The sequence below is a fragment of the Nyctibius grandis genome (genome assembly GCF_013368605.1).
Source record: "Nyctibius grandis isolate bNycGra1 chromosome W unlocalized genomic scaffold, bNycGra1.pri SUPER_W_unloc_1, whole genome shotgun sequence".
In the NCBI taxonomy this organism is placed as follows: Eukaryota; Metazoa; Chordata; class Aves; order Nyctibiiformes; family Nyctibiidae; genus Nyctibius; species Nyctibius grandis.
The window spans coordinates 3,919,993-3,930,108 of NW_027167472.1; the positions used below are offsets into that span (position 1 = coordinate 3,919,993).

General features: G+C 39.9%; 1 pseudogene; it reads right to left on the reverse strand.

The window, feature by feature from the left end:
* Positions 1 to 966: 966 nt before the first annotated feature.
* On the reverse strand, positions 967 to 9,307 carry LOC137677125 (protein-lysine 6-oxidase-like; annotated as a pseudogene).
* Between the last annotated feature and the right edge of the window lie 809 nt (positions 9,308 to 10,116).

The window sequence follows — 10,116 nt, forward strand, 5'->3', positions numbered from 1 at the left end:
AATGAATGCTTATAACAAATTTGTTTTAACATGCTCTAGTCAGATCTGTCACTATCTCAACCCTTTGAGCCTCATGTTGGGCGCCATAAAGGACTGTTGTGGTTTAAGTCAGCAGGCAGCTAAACACCATATAGCCATTCGCTCAGTCCCCACTAGTGGGATGGGGGAGAGAATCGGAAAAAAAAGATAAAACTCATGGGTTGAGATAGAGACAGTTTAATAGGACAGAGAAGAATAACAATGATAAAGGAATATACAAAACAAGTGATGCACAATGCAATCACTCACCACTTGCTGACTGATGCCCAGCCAGTCCCCAAGCAGCCGCCCCCACCCCCGACCAACTCCCCCCAGTTTTATTGTTCATCATGTTCAACATGATGTCACATGTTATGCAATATCCCTTTGGCCAGTTTGGGTCAGCTGTCCTGGGTGTGTCCCCTCCCAGCTTCTTGTGCACCCCCAGCCTCCTTGCTGGCAGGACAGTATGAGAAGCTGAAGTGTCTTTGACTTAGTGTAAGCACTGCTTGGCAACAACTAAAACATCAGTGTGTTAACATTCTTCTCATCCTAAATCCAAAACACAGAATTATACCAGCTACTAGGAAGAAAATTAACTCTGTCCCAGACAAAACCAGGACAATAATTTTTAAAATTCAGTGCTAGACTTATGGAAACAGTTTAATTGCTAGAGATCAGGATTCAAAAGCTATGCAATTATCAACAATGAAGTAACTGTTCCCATCCTTCTTGTCATAAACAGACCTTTGAAAAGTATCATATGTATCTCTAATTAACACACTAGATCCTGAAAGCCATGAAATGACATACTAAAGAAATTGATATCGCTAGAACTCATAGTGGGAGTTATTTTTTCAACATAAAATAAATCTCTAAGCTTTATAAATCTGTTTGTCAACTTTAGTACTATGAATATAAAACAGGTGCAAAGAAAAATTAATGTACTTAGGGTGAAATTGTACAGCCAGAGGCATATGCATGGTGGCCTGTATAGCGTATATCACAGCATACTATATTGTTGGAGTAATCAGGCTCAGGTACTGAATAGCTGGAGTTTACACTAACCTTGAGGGGGGAAAGCACAGTGTTCTCTAATTCCAAGTTTGGGTTGATAACATACCACAATGGTTAAAAAAGGACATACACATATGATTGCTTCTTTAAAAAAAACAACACAAACCCTTCCCTTCAGAATGTAATTTCCAGGTTTTACATCTGTAATATCAATCCATCGACAATCTATATCAGCATTGTAAGTGTCATAACATCCAGGGCTCAGTCCCTTAAAAATGGAGTAAGATAGATGTTAAAGAATTTTTAGGAATAGCAACATTCCAGAAAGTAGTAATACTCAGACTGAAATGCACTTAACCATCACAGCATTTCACTAAGAAAAAAAAATTACCTGAGGGAATAAGGCTTAGTTTTTCTTGGCGTCTTATTTGGATATCTAAATTGGAATACCAAAATCTACTCTATTACTACTGCATAAGAAACACCTATACTATTGATAGTTGTTTATCTGTAGGATATCTGTATTTTTATCTGTTCTTTAAAGTAAAAAATTAAAATATGTTAGAAGTACTCAATTCTGAAAAGCTGCTGCAGCACTCTAAAAAGTGTTGTTTAGGTGTGTCGAGTTTCTATATTCCTCTAAACCATACTTTTGGTATGCGTGACTAGTATAGTACAGGTCAGTCAGCAAGGAATCCCAAGCAGAAACACTGAGCTACATGATGGGAACATTTCCCAGTTTTGTAAGACAGAGTTTTGACACTGTCCCCCTACTCTTCCCGATGTTATCCCCCTGCCCAAATAAAAATGAGTCAAACTTATGCATGGTCAAAAGACACTTCACGGAAAATAATACATTTGTCAACACAAAAATAAATTTCAAAGGAAAAAGAGTTAAATATTTACAAATCTCTTTACTGCTATGCTTCTATGAAGTTTAGTTAACTGTATTTTATTATCATTTATGGCACAGTACCTTTTAATGTAAATATTGATTGTATTACCTGGTCTTATGTATAAAAGGTGAGAATAAAATTGAAACTGACCAAAAACTGGACCTAAATCTCTGCAAATCTCATGTAAATAGCTTTTGAGCTTCTTTAGTTTGAACTTGATCACTAGCGTTGGAACTGTCACTATCCTTAGGAATAATGCAACTTCTTGCTAAAGATATACTCTGCTGAAGTGCTTTCTCTGAATAGAAAAAAAAAACAAGGGCTATTTTCACATTTAGTTTTGTAGGGAAAAGACCTGATGAGGCTAGTGTTCAGGCAAATAGTGACACAAGAATTCTGAGAGAATGTAAAATGTAGCCTTTCATTGAGATCTATCTTTTCAGAAAACTTATTTGCTATTAGGAACATTAATAAGAATCTCCATACACAAATGTAACAATGGTTCAAATGTAGTGTCTTTAACTATGGCCAATATCAATGGCTTTAGGCAAAGCTGGTATGTTCTGAAAACACACAGAGTGCACAAAACCAAGTCCTGCAGATATTCCCTCCTGACCCAGCTTGTGATCCGATCAGATTCTCTTATATGTGCTGAGTCTGAGGCTGAAAGAAGGTTTTACAGTCTAATTACAAACCCTCGAAATATGGGCTTCCAGTGGAAATGCTGACACAGCAGTGATTCTGGTGATACAAATATTCCATCTGTAAAACATGCATGTTGCTTAGTTAGGTGTCATAGTCTACACAAGGAAAAAAAGATATTTTTAAAACCTCTTCAAAGCCTTTATATTGTAGATCATTCATTATATTTAAAATTCGAATGTGGACATATCAACCAGTAGAGCACAACTGACATTCCTCTGTGTTAAAATGACTACCTCCTAGATTAAAAACTGTAGAATAAGGGATACAACTTTATGTATAAGTATGGCCACACTGAGGTCCATCAAGCTCAGTATTTGTGTTTCTGACAGTGGTCAGCAGCAGATGCTTGAGGAGAACAAATGTAAGAAATGGGATGTGTAGTGTCCTTTACCTAGGCAAATCCCTTTCAACAGGCATTTAATAATTTTTGAGAGAGGATACCATCACATTATTATGTTTAATAGCCTCCATTATTTTGTCTAAAATTTTTTGATCCCATGCATATGTATTTGGTCTCTGCAACATCCTGCAGCAAGGAGTTTAATAATTTATTTATTTTTGAAAACAGCATTCCTCTGTTTTAAAGCTGTTGCTTAATAGCTCTTTTGGATATCCTTAAACTCACATACTTTAAGAAACTGAATTTCAACAGTTTCCTCTTGCCATCCAAGACCATTCAAGATTTGGTATTATTTCTGTTTTTCCAAATGGAATGATCCTAGTCTATGAAATCTCCTAGTGTGGTAGCCATACTACACTCCTGATCATCCTTGTTCTCCTGGGGTGTTTTTTTGTTTTATTGCTTAAGTTGTACTGTAACCTTTTTGAGATGTGGTAACCAGAACTGCATGCAATATCCAAGGTAGGAACCTATCATGGATTCGTACAATATCATAATAGTACATTCAACTTTTTTATCTATTTACATTGCTTTGCATTTGTAGATGACTATTCATAATGTTCAGGTCACTCCTATTCTCTTTAATGGCCTTCTATACATGCATAAAACAATGCTATAGATTTCCTGTATCAGACTGGCACACAGTAGCTATAGGTATTAAGGGAATTCATCATCTTGCAGCAGCATGCTCTGAGAGGGAGAAAATACTAGCTATGAACTCTGGGAACATCCAAGGACATCACCAAGCAGTCTGAGGAGGAAGAACACCAGAAACCACTTCTTTACTGTACTCAGTCTTCAGTTCTCCTTAGCTTGCTTGACTAGTCCTATAACTATAAATTGCAAGAACTCGTGGTATCTTTTAATGTAGGTCAGTAACCAGTGTCTCTAGATTAATGAGAGTCCCTGAGTAGGTTGTAAGTCTCCAAGTTGTTACCCTGGCCTCTATGATGGAGAATTTCAGAGCTAGTTAAGGCATCAGATGATTTAGCCTGCATTGGTAGAAAAAGATATTAGAAGACAAATTACAGGGGAAAAAGAAACTTGGTTATCTCTGAACCACCTCTTACCTGCATATGTGCTGTATATGCGTATTGTCTATAATATCCATAATCACATGAGGTATCTTCAAGACATAAACTTGCTTTGTGTCCTTCAGCAACTTTTCTATGTGAGCTTGCATCCAACAAGTCATAGTGGCTGAATTCATCCATGCTATGATAATGTCTCTTAGACCATGGAAACAGTATTAAAGATGAATCAGATTTTGCCAATATAATTTTAATATATTACTATCTGATCTATCTTCTATTAGATCTGGCCAAATTTTCTTTATCACAAAACTCATGGGTTAGTATGTTTTCCTCCTACAAGCCATTCGGTTAAGTTTTATTTTCATTATTCTAATTTTCAGTTACTATAAAAATCCTATCTTCTATGAAGAAGCAACAGGTTTTAATTTATTAAAGGAAAGACTGTAACAAACAGCTCTATTTTTCTAAAATTTCCTGGTTTATTTCTTTTACAATAATCGCAAGCAATAAATAGTTCATATTTGAATTGTACTTATAAGCTTTGCCTTTAGGCAGAGTTTGGCTAGGAATGCTTACCTTACATACTATAAATTCCAGGGAAGTTTGCTACTTGTTAGTTATTTTCCCATTTCCATGGTCCTCAGTACATGTAACACGTAATATTAGTGAAAAGAAATTCTGCATAAAGAAATCGGTTTCAGTGTACTGACGTTACAGATCTCATTAGCTTGTCTATTAGCTGTTAAAAACTAATGGACACTGAATAGTGATGTCAACAAGTTTTGTAATCTGTACTTAATGTAATTGCATTACTTCAAAAGTGTGTATCTTTTCAATCTGGGCAGAGTGGTGTATTTTTCCTGCTCTCATACATAATGAGTTCTAGCTCTTACTGTGAACTTGAACACCTATTATTCTTATAATTTTACTTTTTCCAAATAGGAGGAAAAGTAAATTTGTACAATCTATCTCATCACCTTTTCTGTGCAGCATTTGACTACTGTTACTTATAAACACTTTCAGCACAATAAGTATATGAAAAAGATGTAATTAAATAGAATTCAATCATATTGTTAAAATAAAGAGAAGCACAGAAGTCTCAAGCATACAAGTCAAGATCACTCAGAATGGTCCACAGATGATGATGACTAACACTGAAGTCTGATGGCTGGACAAACTAATTCATAGTTATAGTTCATTTCCACATGGACTTGTTTCAGTATCATGGAAATGAGCATGAGAAATTGATTTTTGTTGCTGGCAGTGTGCTTTCTGTCCGAGAACTGAATTAGCATCAGAGACACTTTGCATCTGGATAGTGATAGCTAGACTGTAGTGGCAGAGTAAAAAACTGCTTGTTCTACAAATGGAAGATTTCAATTTCTCTCCTTCCATTTCATCCATTTATCATTTTTATAAGCAACAAATGGGTGAGTTTTTTTTTTTCTGACAGGATGTGGGGAAGTGTTTTAACTGAGGCATTTATAGAGGCTTTTTTGTTTGGTTTGATTTGGTTTTAGTTTTTTGATCCTTACAAGATTTATAACCTAGTAATATTAGTCTTTCTTTGAAAGAATTTGTTTTAATGATAGTGATTTTCATCTGAGTTTGATTACAACCAGATAAGCTTAAAACCCCTGAAGCTAGGTGGAAGTATTCCATTGACTCTAGGGGCTTTAGATCAAGCCCACATTACATATTCATTTCTATAATAGAGTAATATTACATTATCACTTATGAACCTGTAACATTAGAATTATATTTTAAGTTGGAAGTAAAGTAAGCTTTCTAGTATTTTACGATTGATCCTGCTATGAAATAGCTAAACTTGGAATAAAACTGCAAACTCTTGCATGTGCATTTTCTGATGATGTTTGCAGTGTTACTTGCTCCCAAAATGTTGAAAATGTTCTCCTACATTTGTCTTGCCATGTTTCCTTTCAAGAGCAATATTGCTATGTGAAAATATCATAATATGATATGGAGATTGATAATGGGATCAGTCAAGTCAATACCTTCTCTTTCCCATATTGACCACAACATTCCTCATCAAGAACCCATGAAATTCAGGTCAAGAAGTATAGTTCAATGTTTACAATAACATATTATATAGGACATATTAGTAAATGTACTTTTTAGGGTCTATGCAGTAATTTTAGCATATTGGGATTTTTATTTACTGGTTTCACTTAAATGTAACTGGACAGTAATCTATATAAAATATAGTTAAAGGGAGATGGTGCCACTGTCAAAACTGATTTAAGATTTGCATTTATAAAGAAATTATACTTGTAAGAGTTTTATAGATAAGCTTCATATCCATTTCGGTTTGATGCATGTAGCTATATAAAGAGTAATTACCACTACCATAAAATGGATGAGCTAGTAAAATCCTAAAGTTTCGCCACTTCTCCCCACTTCACTGCAGTTCTAGAACATATCACATTATAATTGATAATTCACTAATTAAAAAGATAATTACAAGGTACTATACTGAGCACGTCACTCACTGGTGACAGCTGTGCCACTTCCATGAATATCAGGGTCTGGTAGGAAATCTGATGTGCCTTGATTTTTCACTCTTTAGGGGAATCTCAGGAGCACTCAATTATCGCAGTCTCTAACATCTGCTCAGTACACTGAACGATAATAATGCAAAAAAAGAGCCATAAATTTATGCAAAACCACTTGAAAAACACTTTATATTGTTTGAGAAGTAGCTAATAACATAGGGCTCTTAAGTAGCCCCCTTAAAATTCAAGAATTGAAGATGCACAAGAATTCCACATGGTGTGTTCAGAAGTACCTGGTATCAGAGCAATAACTGGGTAAGATTCAGATCTACTTCTAATAATGTAAACAGGAGTTTGATCACTGACTTTTTGTCTCTGTCTCTTAAACAGATCACTGCTTAGCTGTGAAATTATTCTGGTACCAAAAAAGTAATTTCACTAGTTGCTATAAAACAAAATAACTTGTTTGCTTCTGTTGTAAAAAAACCCACAAACATGTATGCCCCAGGCTTATCCTATTTTACATGGTTGTAATCTACAGTCTTTTAAATATTGGGATATTTTAATGAAATGATATCTCATAACATTTCAGATAGTATTTACTGTAAAGTTAACATAAAAACTGCTGGTTCTTGTGCCCTTTTTTCTTTCTGCAGCAATCTAACTAGAGCATGACCCTGGAAACAGTCTGACATCAATTTATGATTCTGGTAAATAAATAAATCTGTTTTGCATGATAAGGTATCATACAAGTTAAAATGGTTAAAAATTACCATGGTGATTTCATTCCTTCTTTGCCAAATGGATAGGACTTACCTTGCTAGCAAAGTTGCTATTTCAAGCTTTTAAAAGTCTTTGAAACACTTTTCAGGTAGATTTTAGTCTGAAGAGGCATTACAATGCATATGCCCAGAAACAATTAGCATGGTTGCAATTTTAATAGTAACTTGTGTTGGTTAAGAACAGTTTTTTTTAAATGGAGCAGAATGTGATTTGGTAGGGATAGAGGAGGAACATGAAAATCACCATATTCAAGAGGTTTTTTTGGGTGACTCCATTTTGCATAATTCACATGTTCAGATGAGCCTGATAATAGAAAGGTGCAGTATAACTTCAAAAAATGTAGTTTCTACAAAGCATCTTTGGTTTGTCTCGCTAATACGGCTGTATCTTTTCTTCTATGCACACTTTGCCACCTTTCAAAGGCTTGCAAGAGGGTTACAAACTGGAGTATATTTTGTCAGGCCCTCCTGCCTCACTTTTCCCCACTCCACTGTGCCCTTAGGTACTCCAAGGCAGGTGCAAGAGCACAAGAGCCTGAAATGAAAAGGAAAAAGACGAGGCAATGCCTACCTTGCCAGGCAGTCTCCTCAGCAGCACATCTCACATTATACATGGACATCCTCTGGACATATATGGACGCTTGGATGTAATAGGGATCTGGGACTAAGTCAGGGAGATCTGCAGTTCATCAAACCAACCACATAACAGCAAGATCAACCCAGGAAACATCTGCAAAAACTTTGCTTCATGTCCAATCTTTAGAAGTCATCATTTTGCTATGGACCTGCCCCTTTTTGTTCAGATCCTTATACCTTGGGTTTTTCTCAAAAAACACATCACAAGCACAATACCTCCAACAAAACCCATAGAAAACTGCAGTTGGCCTTTACTGTGTTGCCCGCAGCTCGCCCCATAGCTGCGCCAGCTGCTACCCACCCAGGCTCTGTACAGTCTGGGGAGCTGTACAAATGCCTCCCGGGTTAGACTTTTGCCTTGTGCGAGGGGAAGGCAGGACAGATGGCGTCTCCAGAGCGTGATGCTTCTTACACAGACCATCAGTATGTGCTGCACTGGCACTGTCTCACCTTGTCCCAGGACACTCAGAGAGTGAGCGGGAGAGAGCAAACTGGGGTGGTGCGGAGGGCTGCGGAGCAGTGGGTCCTGATGGACTCCCCACGCAGAGCCCCCTGGAGGGGTGTGAGACTGGCAGTGGGGGGGAAGGGCTCTTACCATACTGGAAGTAGACAGTGCCATAGCCAGGTCTGTACCTGCTGCCCTGGCAGGGCCTCTCATAGGTGTCATAGTAGCTGCAATAGGTGTTATTGTCTGTGTACTCGTAGGGGTTGTCAGGGTCGTCTCCTACCATGACATCTTCCTGGCTGGGTCTGAAGTTGCTGAGGGGAGGCAGTCTGCTGGCCCTGGTGCTGCTGTGGTTGCTGCCAGCCCCAGAGCCTCCGGCGGGACTGATGGGAGTGCTGGGCCACAACGTCCCCCAACAAGGGGCTCCTGGCTGCCCCGACAGCCCCAGGTGTGGCAGCCCCTTGTCTCTGCTGCCCCGCGATGACGGCATGATTCCTGGACAGAGCCTGGTAGCCGTCCTGGAACCAGTAGCAAGCGCCTGAGCTCCAGCTGCCGACAGAAGCAGCCTGAGTCTGTGCAGCCGTGGCTCAGGTGGTGGCCCCCCGCAGCAACGTGCCGTTGTTTTGGAGCAGCAGGCTGGGGCTGCCCACCGCCTCCATCGACTGCCATCGATTGGTACTCGGAGCCGAGGCCGAGCAGGCTGTATACCTTCTCCCACTAAATCCATTGCCTCCAGACGGTGGAGGGCAGTGGGGAGTCACAGTGCGGCAGCAGCTGCTGGCAGCTGGTGGGCCACAGGCAGTTCCAGTAGACACACGTGTGAAGCTAGGTGAGCAGGAGCCCCTGCGGCATGAAATCCATCTTCTCCTTCCTAGGTGTGCATGTGTGCATGGGGGGGCAAAAACGACGAAAGGAGGGGGGAGAGGAGGGCAAGGGGTTGTCTTCTTGCCTGGGGGGAAGGGGGTCTCAGCTGCGCGTTTATATAATAAAAAAGTGGAAATGGGGGCTTAGGCTCAGCTGCACCTGGATGATGTCATGAGGGGCAGTTCAGGCCATTCAGGAAGGAAACCTGTCAAGGGGGAGGGAAGCGAGAGCGGCTTTTCTTCTCCCCAGTATTTATAGGCAAGGGGATGTGAATAGGAGCTGGAGCAAACAGTCAGCCCCTCCTCTTCCTCCAGCTCATGCTGGTGTCTGGAGTGAGGGAAGAAGAAGGAGGAGGAGAGATGAGGCACTTTAAACTTTCTGGCACATTTGCAAAGTTACACAAGCCCTTCTCGGTAGTTGCTCTCCTGCTATTTGTTCACATGATGCAATTGGAAAAGTGCGAGCTTGACAGTTTCCCAAAGGCTGCCCCCCGGCCCACCGTGGCCCAGCCCAGCCCACCGTGGCCTGAGAGAGAGGTGGCAACAATGGTTGGAGCGAGCGGGCAGTTGGGCTGTTTGTCTCATCTCACTCCCCGCCCCGCCCGCTCGCCCTGTGCCGAGTATGCAGGCGGGTGAGGGCACTCAGACACATACGTAGCTTGCCAGGCTGTGGAGCAGTGCCAAAGTATGCCATGGGGCAGCACCAAAATATGCAAAGGAAGCTATTAGCTCATCAACACTGGAGACACCAGAAGGGGGTGGCAGGGAGGGGGAAGGGGGCTGTTAGTAAGAAAGGAAACATTTTCT